The following is a 19,535-nucleotide window of genomic DNA, read 5'->3' on the forward strand; positions in this document are numbered from 1 at the left end:
AATTAATCCTAACTCTATACCTGTAATCTTGGCAGCCAAACACTTGTTTGCAATTGTTAAAAAAGAAAAAAGGGACCACAAGCTTGTGATTTGTACTATTTTGAATAAATTAAATTGTCTAAGCTAAAAATACCTTGATTGCAACCTTGGGAGACTCTAAGTAAAGGACCCGGCTAAGCCACGCCCGGATTCCTCACCTACAGAAACTGTGTGATAATGTGTATACTGTTTTAAGTTGTGAAGTCTGGGTAAATTTATTATTAAACAACAGATAACGAATACAGTGGGCATCCTACTTTCATTCCTGTCTTTAGTGGAAATACCTTTAGAGTTCCCCTTTTAAGAAGAATGATGGATTTAGATTAGTGTGTCAGATAGGATGTATGACATAGGAGACAAATCAGTTTCAAAAAGTTGAAAAGAAAGAAACAAAAAATAAAATGAAAAATAAAACCCCAAGATATTATGTCGACTAAAGACAGATGTTTAGGACAGAGCTAGACCCTTTTACCTTTTATCCTGTGTTTTATCATTACCATTCCTTTCAATTTGTATCTGATTTTCTCAGCTGTTTTTGAGAGCCTTTATCTGTATGGAGCTCATGGATATCTATCTCATAATATCACTTAAACTATAGTTGGTGGATTTTATTTTTTGGTTTGTTTTCAGGTAGAGAAGCAGAAATCTGTTGACTTATTACAGACATATACTTATGTTAAAGCAGGATGGCCTCACATCTTTTAGAAACCTCTCTTTTGTTTACCTTGAAAAATCATGAAATACTTTCTTTTTTAAAATTTCAGGCCAGGCTGTCTTTTCTTTGATGTTTTGGAACTTAGAGTTCTCCATATAATTCACTATTTTCTAAAAAAAACTGTTTAAAATTGAGTTCAGGATTAATATTTTTAAATATTTTGAATACTATGTAAATGGAGGTTAATTATGTTTTCTTCTGCTATTTACATAAGACCTCTAAGAAAAAGAAGTAGAAACAATATGGGTATGTTGCTTTGAGATAATGCATTTTTTCTGTGAAAATTTGTAATAGCAGCTTTAATAATTAATGGTAAAGAATATTTAAAAATCAATTTCAGCCTAAAAAAAACCTCAGCCCATGTGATATCTAAAGTCCTTTTCAACCTGAGAATTTTGTTATATGATATGTAAAAAATAATTTTAAATATAAGTTTAATGAATTTCAGAATACCTGGTTCAAGACAATGTTTTAACTTTTGTGTTGTTTTAAAAATTTTATTATGAAGATTCATTTTCCTTAAGACTATGAGCTACAGATAGTATCATTTGAGTAAGGGAAAATTTAGAAAATGATACATAATCAGAATCCAGTGAACGTCTTTATTTCAACTATAATAAAATTGAATTGCGAAAGTTTTCAGGCTTGTTCTTGCTAGGGACATTACAAATGCTACTTTGCCATCTAGTGGTTCATGCTGATTATCTTCCTTAGGAAAAAAAAGTTTTTTTTAAAGTAATAAATGAAATATGCACTGCTGATACCACAAGACTTTTACTACATTGATGTTTAGGATGAAATGGTTCTGGGAAACATTCAGTTTATATTTTTTTATATTGTATCTTGGTAAGCACATAATATATAAAATACTACTTTTATTGAACATCAAACTGGTGCACTTTAAAATTCTTAGCGCAAATGTTCCTTTGAAAAAAATGTCTCTTGTAAGATATCCTTATTCGAAGGACTAAAATAATTGAAACTCACATTATTAAAAAATAACTTTTAGAGAGTGGTAAAATCATATATCCTATAGAGATATAAAAATGAATGTGTTAATTTTATTTAACCTAATAATGAAAGTGGTAGGTCATAACAACTAGTTTAAAAGAAGTAAAAAAACATAATACTTTTATAGTTAAAAAATTGTACACAAATGGAGGCAAAACTAGTTTCTTCTACAGTAGAGAGAAATCAATAGTTCCTCTTCCAGACAGACAGAATTCACATGTCTACAAACAATAATCATTTTGCATTGCTATCAGCTAACTACAATTTACAGACTTGTAGAATAGCTTCCATAGAATCAGATCAGATTATACTCAGATGGGAGAGATACAGCATGCCTATTTTCCACTGGAAAACAAATTTTTCCCTATGCATTATACAAGTTCTGTTTCTTCTTTGTAGGGCTATTATAATCTATATTGCTTCATGATATAGTTTTATGATTTGAAATTAGAATCAGCAACCGGACACATAAGTAATGCCCAGTGTCTCGTTCCATTACCTGGTAGGCCTGAAGTCTATACAAGTCATCAACTCTCCTAAGGCCTGGAGTTTTGATGAGCCCCTCTGGGTGCACCTAATGCAGGCTTAGATCACTGGTGTAGGGCAAGACTTTGGACCCTGGCTATGCTTTATAATCCCCACAGAGCTTAAATTGGAATTTCTAAGAGTGGGATTCAAGATGTAGGTTTAAAGCTTTCTAAGATAAGTCTAATACATAGCGAGAGTTGAGAACTACGGACTCTCCAAGAGGGCTGCGTAACCCTAGAGACACGTTAGAATCACTGGAGGAATTTTAACAAATGCTGATGTCAACCTGCATTGGTAATGTTTCTTGCCAAAAGTTTATTTTGGATAAATTTTACTTCTCAAACCTAAAGGAAAAGGAAAGATGATTGAGTTTGAAAGGAAAATTTTACGATATTCTTAATTTATTTAAAAGGGGCAAAGGCACAAGGGATAAATAACACTGCCTATGGATCGATCAGTACACAGATATTCATAGTTAGTTCACTGCTCCCTTAGGGCGCAGGTAGGAAATGAGATAAGAACTTCGGAAGCCAAGGGAGCAGCAGCGGCGGGAGAGCCTGGGACTGAGGGCGCTGCGGGGGGAGCCATGTCCGGGTGCGAAGCCACAGGCTGCGCCGGGATGACAACGCTGAGTTGGGGACACCTGAAACGGGGAGGAGCCCTCCAGTGCAAGGCGGTGTTTGCAGAAAGGGAATGGCAAAATGGAACCCCAATTTATTTATCTAAGGTGGAAATGTTCCCAAAGAGGATCAGATTTGTTTCCAGGCACATGATCAAAGTATTTCTTAGTGATAGGCATGGAACATGAGAGATCAAACGAGAATTGAGAGTTCCCTTGAGGAATATAAATCAAGCCACAACTCATAGTAATGGTGACTTTACTAATGATACTGAACTATCTAAATCCTTTGTTTACACTGAATCATTCTCCACATCCAAAACGTACTTATGGACCAGAGACTGTAAGGGCCTTACTCAAACCATCTAATGGCCATATCAACATTGGGTGTACATTTAAATCATCTGGGGAGTTTTTTAAAAGCATCAATGTCCAGATCCCATCTCCAGAGATTTTGACCACATTGATTTGAAAGAAGGTTCCAGACATCATTCATATCTGTTACAATTTCTCCATGTGATTCTATCTCATCACAGGGTTGCAGTCCCTGCCTTGGGGAGTCCATAGTTCTGAACCTTGGTTAAGTATTAGACCAGCGATTCTCATAGTCTGTGTCAGAAACACCTGGAGGGCTTATTAAAACACAAATTACTGAATTTGCATTTTTCACAGGCTCAGAGGTCATGATGCTGCTGCTGGTCCAGGGAACCACGCTTTGTGAATAACTGATCTAAACAATGCCAGTGTCAGTTTTGCATGTTTTCCTTTATGGTTTCTTTTTAAAACTACTTCTTAAAAAATTGTGGTAAAATAACATAAAATTTACTGGAGTCCTGTGATTCTTTAGAAAGAAAAAATGGTATATGTGTGTCAACTTACATATATGTATGTGTATTGTTTTCTCACTGCACAAAGAGATTATATTTATTAAAAATTGTTGATGCTAGCTACTAATAATAAAAGTTACTTATATATCCTGACTACACAAAATGGTAGAGCACATCTTTTCAAGAGTGTTTTATGCCATAGGAAAAGTAAACCTGAGATGATGAATTTGCAGCAGTTGAGCCACACAATGGATACATTTTACTGCAAATTATTGTAGCCATACTTTTTAGGAGATTAATAAGAATGACAACTGATGTAAACACTTGTCACAAAAAGCAGGTTATGGCCAATTACATTACTAATATTTACAATTGTTTTTCTAGTGTGAGAGATACTATTTTGCAGATGGCTTTTAAAAGTTTTGTAGTTACTTATTAAAGAAAATATGGGTTAGTCCTGACTTGATTAATAAACTGTTTGGCCTTGAGCTAGTCATTTAACCTCTCTAGGCTTTATTTTATCTGAAAAATTATCTATGAGTATTCCTTCCATTTATACATATATTTTAATACCTAAAATAAAGTACTGTGCAAATATCAAAGAATATTTGTTGAAAATATATAAATAATAATTATATGATGAATATCTGATTCTACATTCAGTTTGTGAAAAATTTATATCATATTCTGTGAAGTGTCTATTTGTCCCTATGTGATTGCATAGCTTTCCCCTTCTGCTCAGAGAAAAATTACCACAAATTTAGTGATTATCATTCCCTTACTTGTCCTCATAGTTTTGCTGCATATGGCCAAAAATATATTCACTTGAGCATGCTTTGAACATTATATAGATGCATTTATACTGTATGTTTTCCTCTCCATAATGGGCAATTCCCTATGGTAACTTTGGGGAAGCAGGTTTATACACAGTTTACTGATCAACCTTGAGTAACCTACTACACTTCCTATCCTGGACAATATTCTGTTTCACCCCTTAGGTCAGTGAAAACCACAGCTCAATTTACTTTTTCTTGGCTGATATTCTCAAAGTTAAAGTGGTCCATTGCTTACATAGCTCTGATTTCCTACTTTAACTTAGGTTTTGGTTTTGATTATGCCTTATTTCTTGTTAATTCCTCAATGCATTTAAAAGTGTGTTTTTAGTAGTCCCCTATCCATATTTTCTGTTTGTAGTTGTTTGGGCCAAAGACTATATTAGGTGATTGAAACAATCTTAAATAAGTCATCGTTCCTAATTTCTAGAAGGCTGAATCCAGACTATGATAAGATAGCCATGTAATCAATCAATCAAAACATTTACTTATTTTAAATTCAAAAATATGTATTGACCTTCTACCTTCAGACACAAAGCAGACTGGAAGCAAGCAGAAAGAAATACTAAGGATTAGAATATAAATCAATGAAATAGAAAATAGAAAAACAATAGAGAAACAAACTAGCAAAATCAAAATTTGATTCATTGACAAAAATGACAAAAATTAATAAACCTCTAGACTGACCAAGTAAAAAAGGGGAGAAGACTCAAATTACCTGAATCATGACTGAAAGAGGAGGTCAGCTGCTTTGGAAAAGAGTCTGGCAATTCCTCCAAAGATGAAACTTAGAGTTTCTGTGATCCAGAATTCTACTCCTAGATATACTCAAGAGGAAGGAAAATGGTACCCAAAAGATATTTGCAGATGAATGTTCTTATCAGCACTATTCACAATAGCCCCCAAAGTGGAAACAACTTAAATGTCCATCAACTGGAAACAACCTAAATGTCCATCAACTGATGAATGGAAAACAAAACGTGGCACATCCAAACATTGGAATAATAGTATTCAGCAATAAAAAGAAATGAAGTACTGTTACATCCAACAGTGTGGATGAACCTTGAAGCATTATGCTAAATAAAAGAAGCCAGCCACATATTTTTAAAATTCCAGTTCTGTGAAATGTCCAGAATAGGCAAATCATGGAGACTGAAAGTAGATTATAGGTTATCTAGGGGAATTATGGGAAATCATGGGGAGACTGCAAAAGGATATGAGATTTCTTTTTGGTGTGATCAGAATGTTCTAAAATGGTGCTGATGGTTGAATAGTGCTGTGAATACAGTAAATACCACTAAATAGCAAATTTTAAATAGGTCAACTGTATGGCATGTGAAATATTCCTCAATAAAGTTGTTACCTAATGATGAAATCACCAAAGCCCAATTTCAAATGAGATGCATTTGTATATAGTTAGCATCCCATCTCAGCAGATAAATCAACTTGATCCATAGCTATCAGATTAAATGACAGAGTTCAAACAGAGATTAAAGGCATGCTACATGAATCATGGATGCTTTAGGGAATAATTTCAGATAGACCTTATTTCAAAACTCTACTCTGTTCTTATTCATTGTAGTAGTAATTCAGATAAACTTACATACTTAATATCTCTGAAACTTAACTCCCTAATTTGTAAAATAAAAAATAATATTCTGTAAACATTTAATAAATTAATAAATCAAATCATAGAAAGATCTTAGCCTAGTGGCAGAGAGGTAGCTTAATACTTTGAGTAATTATTAATTTCCTTGCTTCATCTAACATGTCATTACACTGGGGGTGGAGTTTGTTCCCCTTGGTTCTTGTCCCCGCCGTAACAAAGAATTGAAGGGGAGAGACACAGTAGTGAAGCAGAATGCAAGTTTTATTTGAATACACTCCAAGGGAGGAGCAGGTCAGAGTCAAGGGAGACAAAGGCAGATTCTCTTGAATAAAGCAGAGGAAGGGGAAGCTCACTGATGGGAACTTGGAAGCTCAAATCAGAGCTGTCAGTAGCCCCTCTTTGCTTATCTGAAGTAGGACAGAGTTGAAGACTTGTGCTTAAAGTCTGGAAAACACAATGAAATAGCAAAGTGACAAAGACCCCACTGAAGAGCACAGAGACAAAACATAATAAGCTGAGCAGTAAGAAGTCTTTTAAAAATACACACTCTAAGCAAGGTGAGTACAGGCAACCTCAAAGAGGAGGCATGTTTAAGGGTGTAGGGTCTGGGGTTTAATAGGGCCTTTTGGGTAGGGGTCAGCATAAGGCATGATGTATACAGGTGATGCATACCTCCTTTGAAGTGTTGTCTTTAGAATATGGTTATTTAGGTGACTGTGTTGGCCTACATCTCAGCATTTTTTGTCCACATAGGTTTATTTACACTTGGGAGATCTGTCTTCTGTGCTGGTTACTAAGTTACTTGATTAAGGGACTGGAAGAAGAGGAAGAATGGCATATAGCTTAAGTTAAAGAATAAGTTGGGCCTTTTTGCAAACTAAGTAGATTTTACAATGGCATGATCTAATTGGTACAATGAAGACATGGGCTGCACTCGGAATCTTTTCCTTATTTGGGGAATATGGACATCCTAAGTCACTCCTGGGCTTTGGAACTTCAACTGCTTAACTCATTAACTGTGTGAGTCCTTTCTGGCTTTTTGGTTTTATCCAGTTAGCTCTTTGAGTTCCTTTTAGAGGGCTTTTCTGGTTTTATTCTCTCTCTACCCTGCTCATGTCTGTTTTTCTGTTTAACAATTACAGACTGTTACAGGGACTACAGGGATAAAAATAGCATCTTGGGTTTTTTTACACTTACTCATACACACAATACAGCTTGGTGGGAATTTGCATCTCTTAAGTCACACCTGATCACATGGAAAACACTAACAGAGCATTTTTGAACACAAGGAAGAGGAAAAATGTATCTAAATACTTACTTTCTGTTCATTGGGCCACCTTGTACATACATTTTTGTTTTTGAACCTTGCTCTCATACAGACTCAGAGAACATTAAGGGCAGGTAGCTGCTTCCCAGCCTAGCAACCACCCTCTGCAGCTCTTCCTAGCTATTTGCACCTATCGCCTTGCTGCCATGATGTGCCTCTTTTCCTGGAAGCACTTCAGGTTCTTTTGCCTGGCATGTTAGGCAGCAGCAAAGCAGAGAAAACAAGGCGGCCTTAATAGCCGACTTAATGGTGTGTTGAATGTTCATTTCTGCTGAACTGAACACAGGCTTTGGTATCAGGGTCTAGTTTTATGGGGTTGCTCTCTACCAACATGCGTACAGTACTACACTTTTAAGGACTTTGTGGTTTGAGTGGAGCAGAGCATGAAGAAATCAAGTGGAAGGATGCTCTGAAATGACCACAGGTAAGAGGACTAGAATGTGTTCTTTCTCTGTCCCAAGCACTTTTTTTTAATGAAAGCATGTGTCAGGTACTTACTTTGAAATCACAATTTTCTTCCCATGGATTAAGATATCTAGAAGGACTAGGTATCTTATTTTTGCTTTGCTATGCTTCTCCATAGGAAAAATATCTAATAATTATAATATTGACTTTCAGTTATCTTTAAATACCTAATAGAAGAGGGAAGTTATTCTATTTATTTAGCATTTGTGAAATGCTTTTAAACATATGAAATTCAAAACAAAATTTAAAATACGAGTCTTATTGTATTAAGTATATTTCAAACAAGTCCATTGCTAACCATATGGAAATAATATAATATTTGTTGAAAGACAAATAAACAAGTCATAACTGTATTAGCCAAACATCCTCATTTTAAAAAAGCTCATATATTAGCAAAATCAGCACTTTAGGATTTGTAATATTTGAGAAGAAATATTAAAAATATGAGCTTGCTGAAGAATATTAACAATGACCTTGGAGTTATTACTACATTATGGCTGACAAAATATTAATAATAAATGAAAATGACAACTGATTTGCAAAATGAAGATTGCCATATTTTTGCTCATACCCTCACAAAAAACTTCAGTAATTAGAAGTCAGTGGCAACCCCCACAACTATCATACGCATTGTACATTTTTTAAAAAAACAAGATTATATGTATTTCTGATATACTTTTTTCTTTTTTACTTGGAGAACTATGATTATCCATTAAAATCTTAGAATGGATTTTATACTAATAGCAGTGGAATGACAGCAGTTTTTATAACATTATCATGAGGTGAAGAAATTGAATCTACTGTGAAGCCAAAGTTTATAAGTTGAACCTTAAAGATTCTAAAAACATAAAAGTATGATGGCTCTGCTCAGCGATCTGCTCCGAGTAAGGGCATTTCATGAGAGATCTCCACGAGTAATCACCCCTCTTCCTCAGAGACACAGAGTCTCTCCCCACGTTCCCAGAAAACTCCCGGCATTCGTGAAAGTTCCCAGAACAGTTCTGGAATAGTTATATTGGGAATCCACAAAGTGGCAGCCACTAGGGTACTCAAAAAGCCTAGAGGTAAGTTCATAGCATAAGCTGCTGGGGGACTTGGGAAAATACATGAAGACAAGAATTTGGACTGTTTTGATCACCCAAATAAAAATATAAGTAGGCACATGTCAAGCTATTAAAAGCCATTAGGGTGTCTGTCACTCTAAAGGCATCTTGTGAAAGGGATACTAAATCTTGTCAGTGGGAATCTCTGAAGCTAGATCCACAGAGCTGGCAGGCATAGGCCTGCACTTGGAAGCTCTTACAGGGCTGGCCACCTATCTCTACGACTCCCATTCCAGGTTACGTTGGTCAAAGAATGAGTTAGACTGACACTAGGTAACCCACCAACCCCAAGAAAATTTCTGTGCAATGAGGTACAACGTAAAACACAACAGAATCCCTAACCTAGAAGCGTATCACTATTAGGTATTAATTTGGTTCCAAGAGACCCAAGACTTAGCTAACAACATGGGATCCTCAGGTTTCAAAGAGCTGAGCGCTCCACCTTCTGGTGCACCTACTTATTTTATGTCTAAGAAATGTGGTCACCGATCTGTCGATATCTACAAAAATGATAAACTCATACAAAGACAACCTAGAATTACAATAGCCATTCTGGGGAACATTCTAGTTTGGCAAGATAATTCATGCATTTGAAGCAAGTGCATTTGAAAGCAAGTGCATTTGAAAGCAAGCATTCCCAAATTAACAAACAGAATGTTGATACCTGTTCTAATTGGCATGCAGAGGCCTCCAACAGTCACAGAATTCCAAAATAGCTTCACTGAAAGATTCATTGCACAAGGCAAATGAAAAATGAAAGACACAAGAGGAACCTAAAATGAGACTGTAAGGTTGACATGACTCCTTCTACTCCTGTCTTCCTGTTCTTGAGTACTCAGTTTACTGACTCTGCATCTGAACTGCCTTTCCGCTCTGAAGAGACCATAAGACTGAACAAAAGTCCACCATGTTGGTGGCCTTACAACTGCAGCAACATCAAGATGAGAAGCCTAAAACACTTGGGTTCCCCTGTTGCACCGTCTGATGTGTGCATCATCAAACCTTGGCCCAGAAATCAGTGTCTGCTCTGCAATCAACTGGCACAACGAGAAAAGACTGCCCTTAGGTTTTGACAGACCCTTTCACACCAACTCAAATGTCTCCACACCTACCCTCAAAAGACGGCCCCTCCCAGGGTTGATGGGACTCTGAGGAATTCGCTAGCAAACTTCTATTAATTTTCTCAAACAGGTGAGGGAAACTAAAATTAAAATTAATGGAAATCCTTGCCAATTCTGGAAGATACCAGAGCCACTCTCTACTTTAAATCCCACTTGCTCAGGAACCTGCAGATGGGATCTTGGGAAAACTGCCAGAAACTGGTGAAAGACGAGAATTCTTACCAGAGTCAGCTCCCCTGGCTCTCAGCAGTTCTTGGTTGAGAAAGGAAGTGATACAATTCATTCTTATATCTGGACCCACTAAATGGAGAAAGCCCTAGTGGCCTGGCCCACATCACAAATCTAAGCCAAAGTCAGCCTGCACCTATGGGAACACTGTCACGGGGACCTAACCAACACCCACCACAAGCCTGCAGCTCGGCTGAGACCCTGACTTTACCCTGGGACTAGAACCTGCCGGCCTTTCAAGGAACCTTCCAATCTCCTAGCCAATCGTGCCCTGTTTCCAAGTTGTCCCCTCTCATGGACACTCTATGAAACTCATTCTTGTACAAAATATCTCAGGAAGAGTTCTCCTCTGCTCATGAGGCCCTGTACTCACCTGTCCATGGATAGTTTTCCCTGGAATAAAGGACATCAAGCTGTTACTAAATTGTTTTAGTTTGTCATTTGACAGGAGGTAAAATTTCACATCGTCCTTGTTTATGCCAAAGCCAGACTCTTGTGCGTTTGGTTTCCGGGTGCTCATAGGTTATGGATCCTTTCTCTTCCAGGGGCAGCTCTTGCCTACTTGCTGGTCTCCTTTCTTTCCTAAGAACTTGGCTCAGCTTTCTGCCTGCCTGGAGCATGAAAGCTGTTAGTTCTTATATGTGGGCAGCTTAACAGTCAGGTTGGGGACCAAAAAATATGGCTGGACAGAAACGTGGGTTGCATTCCACTTGCGAATAAATTCCTGCTGAGTGTTGCCAGCTCTAAAAGGGATTGCCTTTCTTTGGACTACCTTTGTGAATAACTCTGTATCTTGGAGGATAATATCCCCCTTTGGGGATGCCTATTTTCCCTGGGGCCATTCAGTACTGCCAGGAATATGTACTATTTGTATCAGCTGAAAAGATATGTGAAAGGATTAAAAAAAATGCTCTATGGCCAAAAGTTGGCCAAATTGGAAGCTGAAAGTCAGAGTCACAGTAAACCTGTCTTAGAAGCCCTCATTTCCTGACCCCTGTTCATAACTATTCTCTGTATTTGTGTGATGTTCACAAAGGACATGGTCAAGTCAGTGAATCTTTCATTGAAGTAACCACATGCTGGCATTTCATATTAGCACACATCTGTCAAATTTGCACTTAGTAGTCCAACAAATATTTTCCACAAGATTTTACTGAACAATTTCCATTAGGCTTTACCCCAGAATTCAGTGGTTTTGGAATAGTTATTCTGATATCATTATATTTGACAATGTAGTTGATTATACATCACTTGGGATCTATACCGGCATCTTCAGATTGGTGCAATTACTAATAACGACATGAAGTGCTCTGTCACACAGGCATGATTTCTGTCCTGATGAAAACTAAGAGAATCCTTTGTGATACTGTACAACTGCCTTACTGTTGAGGAAGGCCAAGGAATGATGCCTTAATGATTTCCGATCATGAAAGTATACAGACTCCAGGTCACAATTTTTATTTAAATCCATTGAGTGACTGTAAGGAAAAGTCCATAAGGCATCCAACATAACTATAAGCATGATATATTTTAACATTTATGTGTAAAAATTTTGAATAAAATATGCACACACTTTTATAGAGCAATATGTGAATTATATACCATTTTAAATGTTTATAAACATTACAGGGCTATCTCCAGAAAATATCAAACCCTGGAGCTTAATTTAGCTCTCAGGGTAATCAAGGTTAAACTACTCTAGGAGGGAAGCTAAATGCTTTCCATGTAGCCCAGGTAATAATCTGAACTCTGTGAGTCTACACACATTTTGTGTGTGTGTGTGTGTGTGTGTGTGTGTGTGTGTGCATGTTCATTCTTTGTAAGTAGGGATATGTTTGGGTGCCAAATATCAAATAGCAGAACTGTCCTGCTACCCATTAACAACCAAATGTGCCCATTTGCCTGGCCCCCTCTTAGTGCAAGACAACACCATCAAATCTCAAGATTTGGGGAATACACTGTTTTCTTTACCAATTGTTCTCTTTTAGAGTGATGTTTCCAGTAGTACTGACACAATTTCGCCATTAAAAAAGGGCAGCCCAACTAACCACTACATTTTTTCAGTTTTGATGTAACCTCTGTTATCAAGTTAGGAAAACAGTAACTTTCCTTCTTTTCCTTCACTGTGAATAATTTAGGTTTTAAAAGTTTTCAACTGTCCTTTATAAGGTGAATTCTCAATATACCAGTAAGAAACTGACAAGATTACCTTAGAATTTACTTGACCTTGGATGCCTTGTAGATAGCTTGGCTTAAAATGTAATCCAATTTATACTGCCATTAAAAATGTCTGGGTAAAAATTAATAAAATTCCTTGAGAATTTTCTAAATCAAGGATTATCTGTTACATATTTTATTGCATAGCAAAAGCAATATTTTAGTATAACATCTAGTGAATTATTTAAGTTTTCCTCTAGTGTTTACCCAAAAATTTCTTTGTTCAGTATTGCCATTCTTCAATATTATTTTACTCATTAACAAAATAACGTGTTTACTAATAAAGCATACTGCATTCACAACGTAAGAATTCTTACCTTGTCTATAAGCAAGTACAGTACAATTTTTAGAATTGGTATTTTTAAGAGTTTAACAATAAATCAACCCTAGTGATTTTCAAAAATGTATTGGCAGTGGTGTAGTAGTATGCATTTTGTGTAGGAGAGGATTGTGCCGCTAGTAAATCAAAATTACTCAATGTGACCACTAGATGGCAGTATAAGCGTTTAGATTCTCAATATGAACTGCAACCGGAAGGATTTTAAAATTACGTTTCATAATAGCTTTCACTAAATCTTCCCAAAAGAAAAAATCTGAGGCAAAAAAAGTCAGTGTTAGGGTATATAGCTGACTTTCTGTTACACCTCAGAACTCAATTTCTGAGTTGTGTTCCACCTTGGTTTGATATTCTACTTTATGAAATTACCTACTTACCTGATAAATTTTAAGTGCAGTTAATAAGTTCAATTTTATTTTAGTTATTAATTAACTATAAACCAGAAGGATGTATTTATTACTGAGTATGATACTCAACAATGATGTCAGAAAAATTTAGATTATTCTTTAATACACACTGTACTCTCAATGCTGTCATTAAATTACATCAATGAAAATCTATTGCTCATTTAAAAAAATCTGTATGTTTGTTGCAAATAAATTTTTAACTTATGCATATATGGAAATCAAATGTAGAGGTTTACACTTTTGATTCAAATGAAGATCACATTTTTCAAATTCCATAAAAATGATAAAAGAAACAAATGAGAAAGATCCATAGCATCCTTGGAAAACACAGGAAGATGTCATTAGTGTGACGGAAGCACTGATGAATTGTTGGAAGATATAATGTAGATGGACGTCAATGAAAAGCAATTTTTTTAAAAAAGTGTATACGCGCTCCAGAATTAGTAAAGAAGCAGGGTCACCAAAGAAATGAATAGCTCATTATCCCCAACAATCATGGACAAAGTTGAGTTTGGAACAATGAATAGCAAGTATGACAAATAAGGGGATTTAGAGACCATTGAACTGTGCGAGGCCACGGCCTTGTGCAGTGAAAACAGCTGGCAGTGCAGGGTGTTGACTTACAAACTAAAGCTAACAAACATTTTCTCTACTTCAGATGAATGATGCATCTTGGAAGATCCTACTGTGGGTATCAGAGCTTGACAGAGACTCTGGCTATCTTTAAAGCAGTTCAAGACCATCGCAAAGTATGTATGAAATAAAATTATTTTAGTAACAGGAAGGAAAAGTTGCAGGGTTGAACACAGAGAACTTATTTTGTAGCTTAAAGAACTGTATTTCCAGGTCAATGAATGCTGTAGTTCATACTTCGGTGAGGGACAATGCTAAAGGAATTTAGGTTTCCTTAAAAGGCCAATGAGATCAAGCAAAAGGAGTACTTTACAGAATATTCTTCATTAGAAGTGTTATGTTTCAAAAGTTTTATTTCTCAAACTGCATGATTGAATTTTTCCTTTATAATTTTTTTAAGACCTTGAGTTGGCAGCTTAAGTGTTTATTACTATCATATTTAACCTAACAAAGAACTTTTCCTAAGTTGTTTTGTCAAAAAATTTAAATACTACCAGGAGATTATCAAAATTTTAATATTAGCTAATGTTTTTGAAATATGTCAAGCACTATCCTAAAAAGCTCTTTGGGTTCTTTTGAAAAATAAATTATTATATAACCCAATGATTAAATAGTACTATCACCATTAAGAGACCTACAGTAAAAAACTAGTATATTCTTAGTGAGTTATAATCCAGATATGTCAATTTCCCAATCCATACTCATATTATTTGCAGTAGACAGAATAATACCACCTTACTCAACATATCTATGTTCTAATCCCCAGAACCTTTGAATAGGTTACATTCCGTGGTAAAGAGGATTTAGAGTTGCAGATGGAATTGTTTGCTAACCAGCTAACTTTAACACATGGACTTTATCCTGGATTACCCAGCTACGACCAATGTAATCACAAGGGTTCTTAAAGGGGAACAGGGAGGCAGAAAAGAGGAACAGCAACATAAGAAAGACTCAGTCTCCTGTTGCTGGCCTTGAAGACAGGGAAGGGTCACAAACCAAGAAGGCAGGTTGCCTCTAGGATCTGGAAAGGTCATGGAAACAGGTTCTGCCCTAGATCCTCCAGAAGGAACAACAGCCCTGCGAACATCTTGATTTCAGTCAGTGAGAACTATTTAGGACTTAACTACAGGTCTGTAAGATAAAAAAATTTGTGCTGTATTAAACTGTTAAGTATAGAGTAATTTGTTACAGAAGCAATAAAAACTAATACACTATTATATTATCATTTTCCCTCTTTGAACAAAGAGCAAATTACCAAGTCCATTAACACATCGGAGATGCTTTCTGTCACATACTGAGTCCAGGAAGCTTTCCTGTCAAGTTTTTACCTCCATAAAGGCCTGGGCCTTCCGAGAAGCTTCCAGCTGAGTGCATGCCTGTGAAGGAGCCCAGTAGATAACAGGTATTTATGAGGAGTTTGAAGTTTTCCTCTCTGGGCACTGCTCATTGATAAGAACACTTGTTCTTCCATTTATTGAGCTAAAGTACTACCTTATGCATATACAGCCATCCAAGGCTGACCCAGGAAGAAACAGAAAATGTGAACAGATCAATTTACGAGCAACGAAATTGAATTGGTAATCAAAAACTACCTAAGAACAAAATGCCTGGACCAGATGGCTTCACCACTGAATTTTATCAAACATTCAGTGAAGAGTTAATAGCCATATTCCTTAAATTTTTCCAAAAAGTAGAAGAGGAGGGAATACGTCCAAACTCATTCTATAAGGCGAGCATCACTCTAATACCAAAACCAGGGAAAGATACCACAAAAAAAAAAAAGAAAATTACAGACCAATATTCCTGATGAACATAAAATACTCAACAAAATATTAGCAAACCGAGTTCAAAAATACATTAAAAAAATCATCCACCATGATCAAGTAGGGTTTATTCCAGGGATAAAAGGATGGTACAATGTTAGAAAATAGATCAACATCATCTACCACATCAACAAAAAGAAGGACAAATACCACACGATCATCTCCATAGAAGTCGAAAAAGCATTTGACAAAATCAACATCCATTCATGATAAAAACTGAAACAAAATGGGTATAGAGGGCAAGTACCTCAATATAATAAAGGAAATTATGAAAAAGATGTTGTTGAAGAGGCTGTCATCTCCCCATTGTATGTTCATGCCTCCTTTATCATATATTAATTGACCATATATGGTTGGGTTTATATCAGGGCTCTCTAGTCTGTTCCATTGGTCTATGGTTCTATTCTTCTGCCAGTACCAAATTGTCTTGATTACTGTGGCTTTGTAGTAGAGCTTGAGGTTGGGGAGCATAATCTCCCCAGCTATATTCTTCCCTCTCAGGATTGCTTTGGCTATTCGGGGTCTTTTGTGGTTCCATATGAATTTTAGAGGGATTTGCTCTAGTTCATTGAAGAATGCTGTTGGTATTTTGATAGGGATTGCATTGACTCTGTAGATTGCTTTTGGCAGGATGCCATCAGCCAACAGAATACTTAACAGTGAGAAGCTGAAAGCTTTTCCTTTAAGATCGGGAACAAGACAAGGACACCCACTCTCCCTGCTTTTATTCAACATAGTTCTGGAGGTCCTAGCCATGGCAATCAGACAAAACAAAGAAATAAAAGGCATCCAGAATGGTAAGGAAGAGGTCAAACTGTCCCTGTTTCCAGATGACATGATATTGTACATAAAAAACCCTAAAGACTCCACTCCAAAACTACTAGATCTAATATCTGAATTCAGCAAAGTTCTGGGATACAAAATTAATACACAGAAATCTGTTGCGTCCCTATACACTAACGATGAACTAGCAGAGGGAGACATCAGACCAAACAATTCCATTCACAATTGCATCAAAAAGAATAAAATACCTAGGACTAAACCTAACCAATGAAGTGAAAGACCTATACCCTGAAAACCATAAGACACTCATGAGAGAAATTAAAGAAGATACCAATAAATGGAAACACATCCCATGCTTATGGGTAGGAAGAATTAATATTGTTAAAATGGCTATCCTGCCAAAAGCAATCTACAGAGTCAATGCAATCCCTATCAAAATACCAACAGCATTCTTCAATGAACTAGAGAATATCCCTCTAAAATTCATATGGAACCACAAAAGACCCCGAATAGCCAAAGCAATCCTGAGAGGGATGTATATAGCTGGGGGGATTATGCTCTCCAACCTCAAGCTCTACTACAAAGCCACAGTAATCAAGACAATTTGGTACTGGCACAAGAACAGAACAATAGACCAATGGAACAGACTAGAGAGCCCAGATATAAACTCAACCATGTACAGTCAATTCATAAACGATAAAGGAGCCATGAACATACAATGGGGAAATAACAGCCTCTTCAACAACTGGTGTGGGCAAAACTGGACAACTACATGCAAGAGAATGAAACTGGATTATTGTCTAACCTCATACATAAAAGTAAGCTCGAAATGGATCAAAGACCTGAATGTAAGTCATGAAACCATAAAACTCTTAGAAGACAATATAGGCAAAAATCTTCTGAATATAAACATGAGCAACCTCTTCCTGAACGCATCTCCTTGAGCAAGGGAAACAAAAGCAAAATTGAATACATGAGACTACATCAAACTAAAAAGCTTCTGTATGGCAAAGGACACCATCAACAGAACAAAAAGGTATTCTACTGTATAGGAGAATATATTTGTAAACAACATATCTGACAAGGGGTTAACATCCAAACTATATAAAGAACTTAAATGCCTTAACACCCAAAAAACAAATAACCCGATTAACAGATGGGCAGTGGATATGAAGAGAGAGCTCTCCAAAGAAGAAATTCAGATGTCCAAGAGACACATGAAAAGATGCTCCACATCACTAATCATCAGGGAAATGCAAATTAAAACCACAATGACATATCACCTCACACCAGTAAGGATGGCCAGCATCTGAAAGACTAAGAAAAACAAATGCTGTTGAGGATGCGGAGAAAGGAGAACCGTCCTACACTGCTGGTGGGAATGTAAGCTAGTTCAACCATTGTGGAAAGCAATATGGAGGTTCCTCAAAAAACTAAAAATAGAAATACCATTTGACCCAGGAATCCCACTCCTTGGAATTTACCCAAAAAATACAAGTTCTCTGATTCAAAAAATCATATGCACCCCTATGTTTATTGCAGCACTATTTACAATAGCCAAGAAATGGAAGCAACCTAAGTGTCCATCAGTAGATGAATGGATAAAAAAGAGGTGGTACATACATGCAATGGAATACTATTCAGCCTTAAGAAAGAAACAAATTCTACCATTTGCAACAACATGGATGGAACTGGAGGATATTATGCTGAGTGAAATAAGCCAGGTGGAGAAAGACAAGTGCCAGATGATTTCCCTCATTTGTGGAGTATAACAATGAAGCAAAACTGAAGGAAGAAAACAGTAGCAGACTCACAGACTCCAAGAAGGGACTAGTGGTTACCAAAGGGGAGGGGTGTGGGAAGGCAGGTGGGGAGGGAGGGAGAAGAAGATTGAGGGGTAATATGTCTAGTACGCATGGTGTGAGGGGTCACGGGGAAGTCAGTGTAGCATGGAGAAGGCAAATAGTGAATCTGTGGCATCTTACTACACTGTTGGACAGTGACTGCATTGGAGTACAGATGGGGGCTTGATAATATGGGTAAATATAGTAACCGCATTATTTTTTCATATGATTCCTTCATAAATGTGTATATAAATAATACCTTAATAAAAAATTAAAGAAAAAAAGAAATGTAATATACACTTAAGAAAATTCAGTCTAGCACACATACAAATGAGGTAATTAACTGAAAAAACAAAACAAAACAAAAACAACTGAAGTTCCTTTTGGCGTCTTTGTATAACTGCTGTTAACAACTGTTCTTCTTTTCACATTAAGTACCCAATGTGCCCACACTAAGTTTTTACTGTTCCTCAAGGGTTGGACATTTTAGTGCAGATTAAGACCCCAAATAAGAAAATGTAAATTTACTAAACTGTGAAAATTAACCTTTCTCTCCATGATGTTCCCGATTTTAACACAGAGAACAGGTGTTTCCTCAATTATTAGTACTGGAAGTTTCATTTTGGTATATTTCTAGTAAAGTAAGAAGAACACAACAGCGAGAGGAATCTTGTGTAACTCTAAATAGACATATGTATGGTTTGGGTGGCTGTGGAACCACACAGAAATCAGATAGGTCAAAAACATTATTTCTTGAAGGTGAATATATCTATTTCTATTTATTTTACCTTTGGTAAACAGTCCTTAGGTCTACAAATTTATTATAAAATTTGAGGCTTAAAATGTGTGTATGTATGGTTTAGTTCTTTTGATATTTAAAGGTTACTCATAACATTATATAAAAATACTACATGACTGAATGGCTCCATTTATGAGAAGTTTAAGAAGAAACTTCAGTTGTTTTTGTTTTGTTTTGTTTTTTTCAGTTAATCACCTCATTCCTATGTGCACTTAACTGAATTTTTCTTGTGTCCCACCTTTTCTATATTTTACATTCCTTTTTTTC

General features: G+C 36.3%; 1 long non-coding RNA gene across 1 annotated transcript in view; it reads left to right on the forward strand.

The window, feature by feature from the left end:
- The window catches only part of LOC140849931 (uncharacterized), a 147,664-nt gene that overhangs the window by 63,569 nt on the left and 64,560 nt on the right, over nt 1-19,535 (forward strand). The window contains exon 2 of the long non-coding RNA XR_012132344.1: nt 14,045-14,135. This is a non-coding gene — a long non-coding RNA (uncharacterized lncRNA). The remainder of the gene's footprint in view (nt 1-14,044; nt 14,136-19,535) is intronic.

This window comes from Manis javanica, chromosome 6 (genome assembly GCF_040802235.1).
Source record: "Manis javanica isolate MJ-LG chromosome 6, MJ_LKY, whole genome shotgun sequence".
Lineage (NCBI taxonomy): Eukaryota > Metazoa > Chordata > Mammalia > Pholidota > Manidae > Manis > Manis javanica.